The sequence below is a fragment of the Glycine max genome, chromosome 11, assembly GCF_000004515.6.
Source record: "Glycine max cultivar Williams 82 chromosome 11, Glycine_max_v4.0, whole genome shotgun sequence".
NCBI lineage: Eukaryota > Viridiplantae > Streptophyta > Magnoliopsida > Fabales > Fabaceae > Glycine > Glycine max.
Genome location: NC_038247.2, coordinates 19,632,635 through 19,648,317, shown reverse-complemented (window position 1 = coordinate 19,648,317; position 15,683 = coordinate 19,632,635). Strand labels below are relative to the sequence as shown.

The window sequence follows — 15,683 nt, the reverse complement described above, 5'->3', positions numbered from 1 at the left end:
GGACCATTTATCAAGAAATAGCCTAAGTGTGTCCACATGACACTCTCACTTAAGGAAAACTAGGCAACAAGTGGTCGAGGTCACCTTGTCGTGCACAGACAACTCCATCCATAGTGATCAGCATGAGTCTCAAGGGAGTTCCAAACCGAGTGATATGCCCTCAAGTACCAGCATTTTTCCTCATGAAAAACCACAAGTACTTACTGACAAAGTTTATATTATTTCCATGCAATTATGAAGTATGAAACATGGGTATCATCAATGCACTGACCGTGGATAGTTAAAAATTCCAAGCAATCCTTTTCCCTCTCCAAGGACACTTGAAATTTTTAAACCAATCACCTTCTTTCTCCTGGGATATCCAACCGGTCATTGCACTCCCCATGTACATACACGACATACATTCATCACAATGTCATCAACAACATCAATGTCATCATCAACGTCAACAATAATTTCATCTCAATATCATCAACATCATAATCAATCACATTCCACACATACACACACATAAATTCATGCTTGGGATTCACATTTCATGGGTCTTCAAACAACACAAATCTCATACAATAGCAATCCATAATACCACGAGACTGATATTTTAAGGAAAAATCTAAATTAAAAAGGAGAACTATGGTATACAAAACAAACTCTTATGCCCATTTAAAATTTAATAAAGAGGTAAATAAAATAACATATATAAAATTTTGGACAAAGTCTCCTTTACAATTATTACTTTTCCTCAAAAATTCCAATCATTACAACGACAACATCATTCATAATTTCATTCATCAATAACAAATATATGACATCCCTTTAGTTAAAAATACAATTTTTTCTTGAAAACCAACATGCATTGGGATAGACATACATCCCCATAATTGGGTTTTCTGACTCCAACTACGGTATCAAAAGCTATAAACAAATAATAAACTCCCCCACCTATCTATATTCTATTATTAGTTCCTCACAATGTTGTTTTGAGATCTCTTAGGTTCATACCCGTTCATCCAAACACAGAGCTCTATATACCAAATTGAAGAAAATTTAGTGTAGATTTTGAAGACAAGATTAACATTAACATTCGCGGTCGACTACCCATTCAATTTAAAAAGGGACTAAAGGGATGTTTTGAGGTCCACGTCAAAGAGACCTCATTTTGAAATTTCAATCACACCAATGTGATTGGGGTTCATCGAAGGTTACAAAAATGAAGTCTATTTTATGAAAAGAAAATTTTTACGTCTCATTTTCAAGAGTTTTTCAAAGGGAGTGTAAAAACATCCAATAATGGTACCCAAGTCACAAGAGATGCAAAGATAGGCTCAGTCTAACTAGGAGAAGGCTTAAAAATCACGGTTAGCTTGAAGAAACATCAAAGGGAAGGTCAAGAGCTCTGAATCCTCAAGTTGTTTTTAGAAGAGTTTGCTACGATTAAAGTGTTCCTCTGTGTGAGGTGGTCAAACAGCAAGCAACATGGGTTCATGGTGGTCACCGATGGTCATCGATGGTGGAGGAGGAGTTTTAGGGTGTTGGGGGAGAAGAGGCAAGAAAAACGCTTGTTGCCTCAGGATGTATTTGTAGCCTACAAGACTCATTTGGGTGAAATTTTGCTCGCTTGGGAGAGTTGGCCCAACTATAACTCGACTGGGCAATTTCTGTGAAAATCCCTACTCTAGCATATTTCACTATTTTTGTGCAAAGGTCATACCTCACACTCCAGATGTTATTTTGTAAATCCCAATGGACAAAACTTCCAAACAGGGTTTTGAACCTACAATCCAAATTTGAAGGTGATCCAACGGTTAATGAATCTGAGATCGTGGTTTTACTGAAAAAATCACACAGTTCCAACGCAAATCAATTAAAATCCACATAACCTAACATCCATGCGAAAAAGTTGCACAAGGATAATTCACACAACACTTCAACTAATCCAAATTAATCAAGTAATTAAATAATACAAGAAACACATCAAACATTTGTTTTTAGTTATCGGAATTTTAGGGCATTATAGTACTTCTGCAAAGTAAAAACTAATGTCCAAATGAGAGTTATGCAAATAAAGTACATGAAATAGCATGAAAACTCATAAAATATCACTCAAATTATGGTTTATCAACCTCAATATACTTGAGCATTGCTTGTCTTCAAGCAATTATTCGAATTCTCAATTAAACAAATTCTTTCAAGTCAAAACTCATGCATCATAAATCTCCATTTATTCAAAAGTTAAACTCACACATAAGGGTATAAGAAATTACTCATGCTTATAATTAACATGCAAATGGTCTTAATGAGATTCAAGTTCATGATGTTCACTATCTCTCACTGTTTAGAAAAATGAATAATTACACTCATAACCACAATTCAATAGCAGATTCCAACTCTGTAAATCAATCAATTCAACTCAAATAAATCCCAAAAATTCAAAACAAGTGAGACATAATGGGTTGTAATGAGGCCAAACATGTAATGTAAGGTAGATACTAAAATAAAAAGGCTAATTAAAGGTTTCCATTCATTCATATAAAAATACTCAATAATAGGGGGAACTTTCACCTATTTTGCCACCTTCCTTTTATTTTAAATTTTTTTATCCTTTTTTCCTTCTCTCTCATATTTTCTTTGGGGATTGCTCTCTTTTCCTTTTCTATTTGTGAACATTTTCTCAAAAAAATTCAATTCTTCTTTATTTTTATTTTTCAATCCCCTTTTTATATTTTATTTAACTTGAGAGAAGGAGTTGGGATTTACTTACTAGCACAACCTACAAAATACATTCATTCCCCATCTTTTTCCTCACATTAATATTTCACATAACCACAGTGCAAGGGACCAAAGGAATTAATCATTTAGGCTCAAAAATGGTCAACTAAGGGAAAATAAATCAAAAGAAAATCACTGGTCTCAAGAAAGCCTATTGATGTCTCATCTTTTCAGAAAAATTCAGAATTCATCCAAGGATATGTATGTCAGAACATAGAATAGAATAATTTTACAGAAAGGATTAAATCACACACACATCAAGATAAATAAGGCTCAAAACTCACATATCTGATGGCAACTCTTAAGAATAATTCACAATCATGCACGTTAATGTTCTCTCCTGAAGAAAATCCCAATTTTTACCCAAATACATACATACACACACACACACACATGAATGTTGATGTCATCTCCCTTTTTCTTATCGTATCCAGGGGCTTTTGAAATGAATTTTTTCCTGGGAAGGTCTTTATTCCCCTTACTTGGGTGAGACATAGCGATAACGAATTTTATCTTGTTAGTGACTTGCATAAAATTATAGGATTGCAGAGAGAAAGAACTCTTTGCATTACCAAATACCTTAAATACTTCCTCCTCATCACCTAGTCGCCAAGTCAATTTCCCTTTCTTGACATCAAGCAATGCTCCTCTTGTGTTGAGGAAGGGTCATCTCAAAATAATTGGTATGTCTTTATCTTCCTCTATATCTAGAATCATAAAGTTTGTAGGGAAAATGAATTTGTCAACCTTGACTAGTAAGTCTTCCACCATCCCTCGTGGGTATGTAAGAGTCCTATCTGCAAGCTGAATAGAAATGCAAGTAGGTTGAGGTTCTTGCAATCCCAATTTCTTATAAATAGATAAAGCCATCAAATTAATGCTAGCTTAAGCCACACAATGCTTAATCAAAGGATAACTTTCCAATGACACAAGGGATTGAAAAATCCCTGGGTCTTTAAGTTTAGGAGGTAGTTTCTTTAGAGCAACAACAAAACATTCCTCATTGAGACTAACTATTGCAAAGTCATCCAATTTCTTTTTATTTGAAATAATCTCCTTTAAAAACTTGGCATACTTTGGCATTTTTGCAATTGCCTTAGCAAAATGAATGTTAACATGCAATTTCTTAAACATTTCAACAAACGTAGAAAATTGTCTATCCTTCTGCTCATCTTTTAGCTTTATAGGAAAAGGAACACTTACCTAAGAAGGTGTCAGTACCTCTTTCTCACCCTTTCTTTTGTTTCATAACTTTCCTCGATGAAAGCCATTTTCCTAGTGTTAGAGTGGTCTTCTCTTTCTTCTTTGGTTCTGCCTTAGATTTTCCACTCCTGGTGCTCATAACATTCACCTCCTCATTCTTAGGATTAGCTTCAGTTTGGGAAGGAAGTGTGCCAGGAGTTCTTTGATACATTAGAGTGACAAGGTTTGACATGGTGGATTCTAAGGATTTGAACCTTTCACCACTCTTAGTTATATACTCCATCACTAAGTCTTGGAAGGTTGGTCTATTCTCTTCCTGCTTAGGCCTCTGATCATGATACTGAGGGCCTATGTAAATGTTCTGATTTTGATTTTACAGGTGAGGGGGCTTGTACACATTTTGGTTCTGACCTTGTCCTTGCCTCGGATCTCTCTGCTCTTTCTAATAGAAGTTTGGATGATCTCTCCACCCTTGGTTGTAGGTATTAAAGTAGTGGTCACATACAATACTCTTCCCCCTACATAATTGACTTCCTCTAAGGCTTAAGAGTATGGTCAATCTCCAAACAAATGTCTTATCTCCCCACACTCTTCATAAATATGTAGAAGCATATATGATATGAAGTTTTGATGATGCCAAAGATTAGCACAATTCAAGTCAAGAATCCAGAAATTCAAGAAGAATGATGTACTTAGTTCCTAAGATCTTAGAAAGAATTCCTTAATTGATGTTGCACAGGTTTGGCTAAAGGATATTTTACAAAAGCTTTCTAAGATTTCAAAAATATGATATTTTGTCTCTGGTAATTGATTACCAGAGGATGTAATCGATTACCAGTGGCTAAATTGATTTCTGAAACAATTTGCGAATTTCAAATTTGAATTTAAAAGCCTGTAATCGATTACCAGAAGTTTAAACTATTTGTAACAACTTTTAGAAATTTAAATTTAAATTTTAAAAGCCTGTAATCGATTACACCATTTGTGTAATCGATTACCAGACATAAAAATTCAAATTTCAAGTTTGAAGAGTCACAACTCTTCAAAAACTAACTGTGTAATCGATTACAACAGTTATGTAATCGATTACCAGTAAGGAATTTTCAAAAATAACTCCCAAGAGTCACAACTGTTCAGAAAGCTTTTGAATGACCATCAAAGGCCTATAAATAGGTGACTTGGGACACGAAATTCCTTAGAGTTTTTCTGAACAACATTGTCTTATCCTCTCAAAACCAAATTGTCTTATAACTTTCAAAATATTCCTTGGTCAAAAAACTTGCAAATTCAATAAGGAATCTTGAGCAAGCTTCCATTGTAATATCCTTCTCTTAAAGAGAAAATTATTTTTCTTCTTATTCAAAGAGATCTATTTAAGAGACCGAGGGTCTGTTAAGTTATAAGGTTATTTGAACACAAGGGAAAGGTGTCCCTGTGTGGTTCAGAGTTTTGTAAAAAGCTTTTTACAAGATAGCAGAAATCTCAAGCGGGTTGCTTAGGGACTGGACGTAGGCACAGGGCATGACCGAACCAGTATAAAATCTGAGTTTGCATTCTCTCTTCCCTTAAACTTATTTTATTTATTGCTATTTATATTTTTCTTTAAAGAAGTTTATTTTGAATTTTCTTTTGAGTAACTCATATTAAGGGTGCATTGTTAATTCAAAAAGAGAGTTAAATATTAATTGGAAATAATTGTTGTATCTTAATTCGACCCTCCTTCTTAAGATAACTCAGGCCACTTGTCCAACAAAATAGAAGGTGGAAGAGTGGGTATCATTCATTATAGTCTTTATTTGTTTGGCTAACACGTCCATCTTTTGTTCAAGAAATGAGCTAGATGAATTGGCTTCCACCTGATGAACTTCATATGATCTCTTGAGAATTCTTCTATCACTTACATCATTATTAGCATTAGAGGTCACAACCTCAATGATCTCTACTGCTACATCTGTCATTTTGTGCATGAGGTTCCCCCCTGCTTGAGCATCTAGGCATGATCTATTGTCTTGTGATAGTCCCCCATAAAAAATGTGAATCAACCTCTGTGGTGAGTAGTCATGACGTGGGCAATTTCTATGCAACTCCTTGAAATGTTCTTATGCATCAAAGAGTGATTCCTGCTCAAACTGGGCAAAGTTTCCAATCTCTCATATTAACTACTCAGACTTTTCCACTGGGAAGAACCTTGTCAAGAATGCTAATGAGCACTGGTCCGAAGTGATAATGCTTATGCCTGGAAAATCACCGAGCCAATCTCCAGCCTTTCCCCCTAATGAGAATGCGAAGGTAGCCAATCTAATGTTGTCAGAAACATTGGCAAGGCTCCTCATCGTGTTTGTGAATCTTAGGAATTTCCTCAAATGGACCATAGGATCTTCTAACAGTAGACTATGGAATTGTATCCTCTCAATCATGTTGATCAGCCCATGCCTCAACTCACAGCTTTGGTCTCCAAATTGGGGAGTTGTATGGCTATAGTGATTTCCATACAAGGGGTGAGGTGATTCTACAAGGTTCGCTCCTGTTCTCCACCAGCGGCCATTTTTTCTTCTCGTTGTTTCAACATTGTTCCTGCGAAAGGCTTTTTTTATCTCGAGGTCACACTCAACAATTTCACCCTTCTGAGATCGAGTTAGCATAAATTGTCTAACAAAGAAAGATTTAAACACAAGTGGCAGAAAAGGAAAATAAAATAAAACTGCAACAAAAATTCCGAATTTTAACTGATAAAAATAGAAAAAAGTAAAGTACAATGACAAAAATAAAAATAATAATAAAAAATTAATATGAACAAAAAAATATTTAATTCACCCAAATTAAATTATCCGGGAACTCCGCAACTAGTCCTCGGTGGCACCAAAAACTTGATGCGTAAAATATGTACTCGCTAAGGATAAATGTATCCTACACAGTAGCAACAATGGACGTGAAAGTCTGGATATTATACCCTAGAGACTAGTTATGTTCCCAAATAAACTAAATCACATAAGCTAAATAATTTTGAGTTTTTATCTTGAGTTGGAGATCGTTTGTGTTTGAGTTTAGAAAATAAAACTAAAGACCTGTAACATTTTCAAAGAAGAGATATGTATGAATAAAAGTGACTTGGACTATAATTTCACATGTACCGTTTTTTCCCTAATTCCTATTTTAATTAAGAACTCTCGGTTACCAATTAATTTTCTAATACTTCTTATTTTAATTATCATCCTATGGTCAAGGTTTGAGGATATCCTTCCCCCTAAATTAATCTTGCATTGGTCATTTGGGATTTAATTGAGGGTTAAGGATGAACAATGAAGAAGTTTGTAAAAACGGGATTCATGCTACTCATTTGATCGTGCAAGCTTTATGAATCCTATCATTCTATGGGTCACTTAATTACAAGAAGATGATCACTAACACCCTTAACTAATAATGAGAGTGATCAATTCCAATATAGAAGTGAAAGCTATAGCAAAATACAATTAAATGAATAACATCAAAAAAACATTATTAAAAAGAGAAAGTAGAATATATGAGTACAACTATATCACAATCCGAGTTCTAAGGGATTTAGCTAACCATAGTCATAGAATAACTAAACAACATGCAATATTGCATTGAAAATAAAAGAGATAGAAAACATGATCATAGAATAACTAAACAACTTGCCATCTTTTCTCATGATACTTACCATTAGTTTCAAGATATATGGCCTCACTAAAAAAGAATGAGAAATATTATTTGTACAACAATTCAGACAATAATTTGTAAAATATTTTGTGTTATTTTTCTTTTGAATACCATTTATTGCATGTCATAATGATGGAGAGAGATAGACAAAAAAAGATGGTGTATTATACATTGTCGTATGAATTATTTCGTGTGTATATGTCTATAAAAAATAACTCGAGTCTTATTTAGCATTTATTAAATCACATCATTCCTATTTAATTAATTAATTAAATACATGTTTGGAACAAAATTTGAAACTTATATCATTGTTCTCTCTCCGCATCCATTGATTAAAATATGTGGATATTGCTTCATGTTGCATGTGGTGGACATAGTTTTTCATATACACATCGTATTTCCAAACACATAAGACAATAGACTTATTAAGTTTTTTTTAATATGAAAGATGCCTTAAAAGAAATTTTTATTATGCAGAAATATATTGGAAATAAAAGTAAGCAACTTTAGCATTATTGTGTAATGTAGCAATGAGTCGACGAGTTTAGTCTATTCAATTTACATAAACCAAGTCTTCAGAATTCTTTCTTATTGGTATATTATCAACCACTTTCAATTTAATAAACACATGTAGAAGCACTATATCTTCAAAATAGTGAAAATTTTACGTATGAAATTATATTAAAGATATTTAAAAACTCAATTGCCAAAAGTCTATAATCACACTCCACTAATGAAAATAAGAAATTACAGTTGTATATTCATTAGACCTATATATAGAGAGAGAGAATTAAGCATTATTTAGATATATAATACATATTATATTATATTATATATAATAACTCATTTATAATTTTTTGATATTTCATAATCTAATTAAATCCATGAGATATTTTCGTAAAACACCAATTTTCTACTAACTATATTGCAGTAAAAATTATCGTGGTTAATAAAGAAAATTTGCTTCAAATTTCAAAATCTGTAAGAAGCTAATCATCCTTGTATAAATTAATATATTATTTGTAAATCGTAATCCACATGAAAATCTACACGTAATTGTAACTTTTCTAGTAATCATTCCTTTTTGTTTTATACTGTGCTAATCAACTTTTGTCACTATTTAATTTAACCAAAATAAATAGTACGTATTTTTTTTATAGCATAAATAGTAAGTATCAATCAAGAAATATTAGTGAAGTTTTCCTTTATCATTCATAAGGTTTTGGATGCTACATATTAATCCATAATTATTCTCATTCATATGTGATTACATCACAATATCACCATACTCAATATGGGGGAGCTTGACTATGAATATTATTGGCTAAAGGTGGTGAGTTTTCGCACAAACAAACACGTCGCACACAATTACATTGATAACAAGTTGGACAATAACGTTTACAATCTGAGTCTTTGGAACAGCGTGCAAGTGGAGATATTTGCGCTTCAGATTTCATACCCATATCTACATCCACAAACAATACATGGGACATATGTAAGTGAAAAATTGATTTGAGTGAAATAAAAGGTATACGGAAGTAAATTGATTTGAATGAAAAATCACAATGTGATGTATTGAAGGCTCATTGAATTGAAAGGTGAAATATAGATTGTAAATAAATTAGGATTTTTAACCTGAAGCAATGATGAAAAAAGCCAATAAGAATACCAATGTGAGAGAAGACTTCCTTGTAGAGTCCATCCTATCATACAACATGATCGCCAAAGAATGTTTATTATGTAACAAATGCATGATGAAACTATCTTGATACGTTCACTTTTATATACCTCCATATTGACTAATGCATTAATTGTAAATATAAATGAAAGAATTGTTTATTTTATCTAGTTGACTGCCTTAATGTTAATTTGTTTAGAAAAAATATTTAGAAAAATCAGTTACTTTTCTACTTTAACATAAATGAAAAGAATATTTAAATTAGTTGTTGGTGTGTTATAGTCTTCGTTGACCGTACTTTTGTAACTTCACCACATTTTTAGTTTCCGTTTAATGCCTTCTTAATAACTAAAATAAATGAAATTTAGATATATTATATTTTTAATATAAACCAGAATAAATGTGCCCGGCCCTTTTATACCAATTTCGGTTATAGTTGACTTCTTAGCTCTTTGGAATATGTTACTATTACTGTTTTATCTAATGGGAATGAAAAAACTTGACAATGTCAAATGTAATGATATTATTTTTAAATTCTATTAATAAAAAATGCAATGCTAATGTCACTACAGAGAATTTAACCCCTTTATGGAACAAATCCATTCCTTTAATGTCATTGCTCCTGCGTATCATTTGATGCAATGGTAAATCAAAGGTCACCTTCTAACAAAAAACATGTATATGTTGTAACAAAAAAAAACAAAAAGGTTGTTTGCTGACTTTTTTATTTATAATTGATTTTTAATATTTTAGTAAGATTTTTTTGTTTTAAAAACTGGAGAAAAATATATATATTTTTTTGTTTTAGACTACAATTTTGTGACATTATTGTAGGACAAAAATGTTATAGTTTTATTGACTTTATTCCATGAATTTTTTCAACTTTATCTCATTTTAATATTCAATTTCATGTCTTTTGAATAGAAAAAGTGAATGGCATTCAATTATATTTTTTTTTTGCATCATAATAGAATATATATATTCATATTTTTATATCTAGGTTCAAATTATAACTTTTATCTTAAATATATTTTTAATTCTTATTCTTATTTTTATAAGATAGGACAGATAAATGAGACCAAAGAGGCCCATATCATATAAGTCATGCTTGTCATTTGGGTCCAAAATAGAAATAAACAGGGTTTGATTAGCCCATTTTGAAAAGCATATTTATGAGTTTAGAGTTCAAAGTTTCCCAAATAAAATTCTAATCCAAAGAAAGAAGGCAAATTAAATATAATGACATCAATACTACTGCTAATTCAGGTGAAAATATCAGTACAAGGAGCTACTTAACAAAAAACATATGATGTGTATTGGATAACGAAAGAAAAAGAAATTATATATAAATTGCAAACTATGTATAAACAAAATTATAGGAAGCACGCTAATCTTAATCTTAATAATATTAAAGCAAGTTAAGTCTTCGTCCTTAAAACTACACTCAAATGGAGAAAATTCTCCAACAACACAACAATAATTTTACATCTTCAATGTTCATAAATGAGTCTCTACGTTTTGGGTTATACTCTGACCATATTAATAGTGCGTCAAGGAAAACCAATGGAAGAAAATTGTATTCTTCAACTCCAGCAATATTAATAGCACAGTAAAGATAGTCGATGGAAGAAAATTGTGTTCTTCAATAGAAACAATATTAATAGCACCCTGAAGACAGCCAATGGAAGGGAAAGGTTGTCCATTATGCCAACGATATATATCCGCATACAGTGAACATTCTTTTTTTACCTGCTTCAAAAACTTTGCGATTCTTCATTTTGCCTACACCTTCCCCTTTCATTCTTTTCAAAATCCTTCACTACTACAATAAAACCTTTTAACGACGGTTAAGAAAAAAACGTTGTAGAAAGTTATGCGGTGGCATTGTAGTAATTTTCACAAAAGTAGACAACGACGTTTGTTTAACAACCCACCTTCAATAATAACTTTAAGGAATACAACAATGGGTTTCACGTTGACTGTCGTAGTTGTATAAGTAATACAAAGACGTTTTTTTTTTTTTTTATTTTGGCCGTCTTTGACTTTGATTTTAAAAATACTGTACTCCATCTCTAGCTTCCCTTCAAAATCTAGCTTCTCATATTATATATCTCTCTCTAAAACCATCATCTCCTCCACCGCGCCTCCTGTCCTCCCCATCTCCAACCCCCAAACCATCGTAGGAACCACCGGTGTAGGCGGCGGCGCCATCGAGGCTCCAGCGAAAAAACTGTCATTTCGCGCCTTCATCAACCTCTCCACCTCCCTCCGCCACGCCCTCGACCAGCACCGTCCCTGGTCGGAGCTTGCGGACCGCTCTGTTGGATCAAGTGGCCTCGAAATAATTAAGAAGGGGGGGGGGTTGAATTAATTATTAATGTGTCTTGACTAATTAAAAATTCATCATTCTTAATGTTACTAGATTCAATTAGGTTTTACTACTAAGTTATGAGAAAGTAAAGAATAGAAACAATAACTTAGACAAAAGTAAAGCGGAAATAAAAAGTTCATAGCGGAAAAGTAAAGAGTGTAGGGAAGAAAAAAGCAAACACAAGATTTATACTGGTTCGGCAATGAACCGTGCCTGCATCCAGTCCCCAAGCAACCCACGGTTCTTGAGATTTCCAATAATCTTGTAAAATCCTTTACAAGCAAAGAGTCACAAAGGATGTACCCTCCCTTGTTCTCTTTGAACAACCAAGTAGATGTACCCTCCCTTGTGTTCACTATTACAACCAAGAAGCTACTTGCTTCTTACACAGAATTCTCAGACGGTTAGTTATTTGAATTCAGTGTTTGGGCAAAGAATTCTCAGACAGTTAGTTCTTTGAATTCTTTGTTTGGGGAATAAAAAGAATTCTCAGAAGGTTAGTTCTTTGAATTCTTTTGGCAAGAGGGAGAATGAATGAATCAAAAGAATTCTGAGACGGTTAGTTCTTTGAATTCTTTTGGCAAGAGGGAGAAGGAATGAAAAAAAAGAATAACACAAGTTTTTGATCAATGAACTTTTCTTGACAATGAAAGTATTGAACAAAAACTCTTAGAAAGATGATGAGAAGTGAATCAGAAAAAAATCTCTTTTTGAATGAAAGGAATCTGTTTTTTTAACTCGTGCCATGGTCACATATTTATAGCCATTTGATGGCTCTTGAAAAACCAAGTTAAAAGTTGTGACTCTTGACAATTTCTTCAAAACTAGTCACTTTAAAAGTTGTGACTCTTGAAAAAAAAACCTTCAGAAACTAGTCACTTTAAAAATTGTGACTTTTGGTAATTTATTTTTCAAAATCAGTCACTGGTAATCGATTACCATCATAGTGTAATCGATTACACATAACAGATGTGACTCTTGATGTTTAAATCTAAAAATCAAAATGTTTAGAAACACTGGTAATCAATTACAAATGTTGTGTAATCGATTACATAAGTTTGAAAATGTTTTATCACAAGTTGTGACTCTTGAAATTTGAAATCCAACGTTTAAAAACATTGGTAATCGATTACATGCCCATGGTAATCGATTACTACTTTGCAAAACAATTATAAAACTGTTTGGGCTTCTAGTAATCGATTACTACCTTCTGGTAATCGATTACCAGATAGTAAAAACTCTGGTAAAAGATTTTTCTTTGAAAAATTCTTGTGGACAAATTGTGCTATTCAATCTTTTCTTTTGAAAAAAAAAATCTTTTTATACTTATCTTGATGTTTTTCTTGAAGTTCTTGCATATCTTGAGTCTTCTCTCGAATCTTCACTTAAATCTTGATTGAATGACTCTTTGATTCTTGAAACTTGTTTGACTCTTGATTCTTGACTTGAGTCTTTGGCATCATCAAAATAAACTTGGAAAGCTTTGCTTCCACAATCCCCCCCCCCCTTTGATGATAAACTTGAAATCAAGAGAATACATGCAAGATTTGTTCTATCGTTCACTCATCTCTTTCTCCCCCTTTCTTTTTGAATTCATGCTTAAGCAACATCAAAAAGGCCAAAGTGCATTGTAACATAAAATCATACACAAATGGATAAACATACAAGAAATGTATTCATACAAGAAAAAAGAGAAACTTATAAAAATAAAACAAGATAATAAATCATCCAAAAATCATAATAAAAGCATATGTATCAAATAAGTCATAAGACATCATAACATAAAACAAATCATTTGTCTAAGTCACTAGCATCTACAAGTCCTAATTCTCTTCTAATGGTGTAGAAAGAATCTTTGGGTAGTGGTTTTGTGAAGATGTCTACGAATTGGTTTTTGGTATCTACAAATTCTAGAACACAGTCACCTTTTAGGACATGATCTCTAAGAAAATGATGCCTAATTTCTATGTGCTTGGTTCTAGAGTGGAGGACTGGGTTCTTAGATAGATTTATGGTGCTTGTGTTGTCACATTTTATGGATATATGGTCTAATACAATCCCTTAATCAGATAGTTGTTGTTTCATCCACAAGATCTGTGCACAACAACTACCAGCAAAGATGTACTCTGCTTCGGCTGTGGATAATGCTACATTATTTTGTTTCTTGTTGTGCCAAGAGACAAGAGCAGACCCTATAAATTGACATGTGCCACTAGTGCTCTTCCTATCTATTTTAGATCCGGAAAAATCTGAATCTGAGTGTCCTATTAAATTGCATAAAGAATTTTTAGGGTACCATAATCCTAAGTTAACTATTCCTAAGAGATATCTTATGATTCTTTTTACTTCAGTTAGATGTGAAAACTTTGGATTTGATTGGAATCTTACACACATGCACACACTAAACATAATATCTGGCCTACTTGCAGATAAGTAAAGTAGAGATTCAATCATACCTCTATATTGTTTTTCATTAACGGGTTGACCAGACTCATCTTTGTCAAGGTAGCAACTAGTGCTCATAGGAGTAGCCATGTGTTTTGAGTTTTTCATTCCAAATCTCTTGATGAGTTCCTTGCAATATTTTGCTTGGTTGACAAAGATCCCATCATTTGTTTGTTTGATTTGTAGTCCAAGAAAGTAATTTAACTCACCCATTATGGACATCTCAAACTCACTTTACATGTCAATAGAAAACTCCTTGCACATAGATTCATTAGTAGATCCAAAGATTATATCATCAACATAAATTTGTACCAATAAGATATCATTATCCTTCTTCTTTATGGATAAGGTGGTATCTACCTTCCCTCGAGTGAAATTTTTTACTAATAGGAATTTACTTAATCTTTCATACCAAGCCCTAGGTGCTTGTTTGAACCCATAAAGTGCTTTCTTTAATCTATAGACATGGTCTAATTTTTGTGAGTCTTCAAACCCGGGAGGTTGTTCTACATATGCCTCCTCTTGGATTAGACCATTTAAGAAGGCACTCTTGACATCCATTTGATATAGTTTAAAGTTCATAATAGATGCATAAGCTAAAAGCATCCTAATGGCTTCTAATCTAGCTATGGGTGCAAAGGTTTCTTCATAGTCTATCCCTTCTTCTTGGTTGTATCCTTTTGCAACTAGTCTAGCTTTATTTCTAACTACTATACCATTTTCATCTAGTTTATTTCTAAATACCCATTTTGTTCCTATAATAGGGTAGTTATGTGGTTTCTCAACTAGTTCCCAAACACTATTTCTCTCAAATTGATTTAACTCTTCTTGCATAGCAACTATCCATTGATCATCTATTATGGCTTCTTTAAAGTTTTTCGGTTCTATCATAGAAACAAATGCCATGTTATTGCATAAATCTTTGAGAGAGTGTCTAGTTGTTACCCCTTTTGAGATATCTCCAATGATATTGTCAAGAGGATGATTTCTTGAGGTTTTCCATTCTTTGGGAAGATCATCATTTTCTTGGGCTATATCATCTTGAACATCCTTGTTTTCTTCATTTCTCTTCCTTTTTAGATTCCTTTCTTGATTGTGCATATCTTCCAAAGAATCTGCAATATCATCAAGAAACTCCTTTCTCGGAGAGATAATATTAGTTTCATCAAAAGAAACATGTATTGATTCCTCAATTGTCATGGTTCTTTTGTTGTATATCCTAAAGGCTTTGCTATGTATGGAATAACCAAGAAAGATGCCCTCATCCTCTTTAGCATCAAATTTACCTAGGCTTTCTTTACCATTGTTTAGGATAAAACATTTACATCCAAAAACATGTAAATGAGCAATGTTTGGTTTTCTATTGTTAAACAGTTCATATGGGGTTTTCTTAAGAATGAGTCTTATTAAGGCTCTATTCATAATATAACATGCGGTGTTGACAGCTTCAGCCCAAAAATATTTTGGGAGTGGAGTGTCATTTAAGAGAGTTCTAGCTATTTCTTCTAAAGATCTATTTTTCCTTTCTACTACACCGTT

The 15,683-nt window shown here is 32.8% G+C and overlaps 1 long non-coding RNA gene across 1 annotated transcript; it reads right to left on the bottom strand.

The window, feature by feature from the left end:
* Positions 1-8,839: 8,839 nt before the first annotated feature.
* Positions 8,840-9,400, bottom strand: LOC100781871 (uncharacterized). The gene is made up of 2 exons (XR_416858.4): positions 9,286-9,400; positions 8,840-9,115 (listed from the first exon to the last, which is right to left on the bottom strand). It is a non-coding gene; the product is annotated as an uncharacterized lncRNA (long non-coding RNA).
* Positions 9,401-15,683: the final 6,283 nt, after the last annotated feature.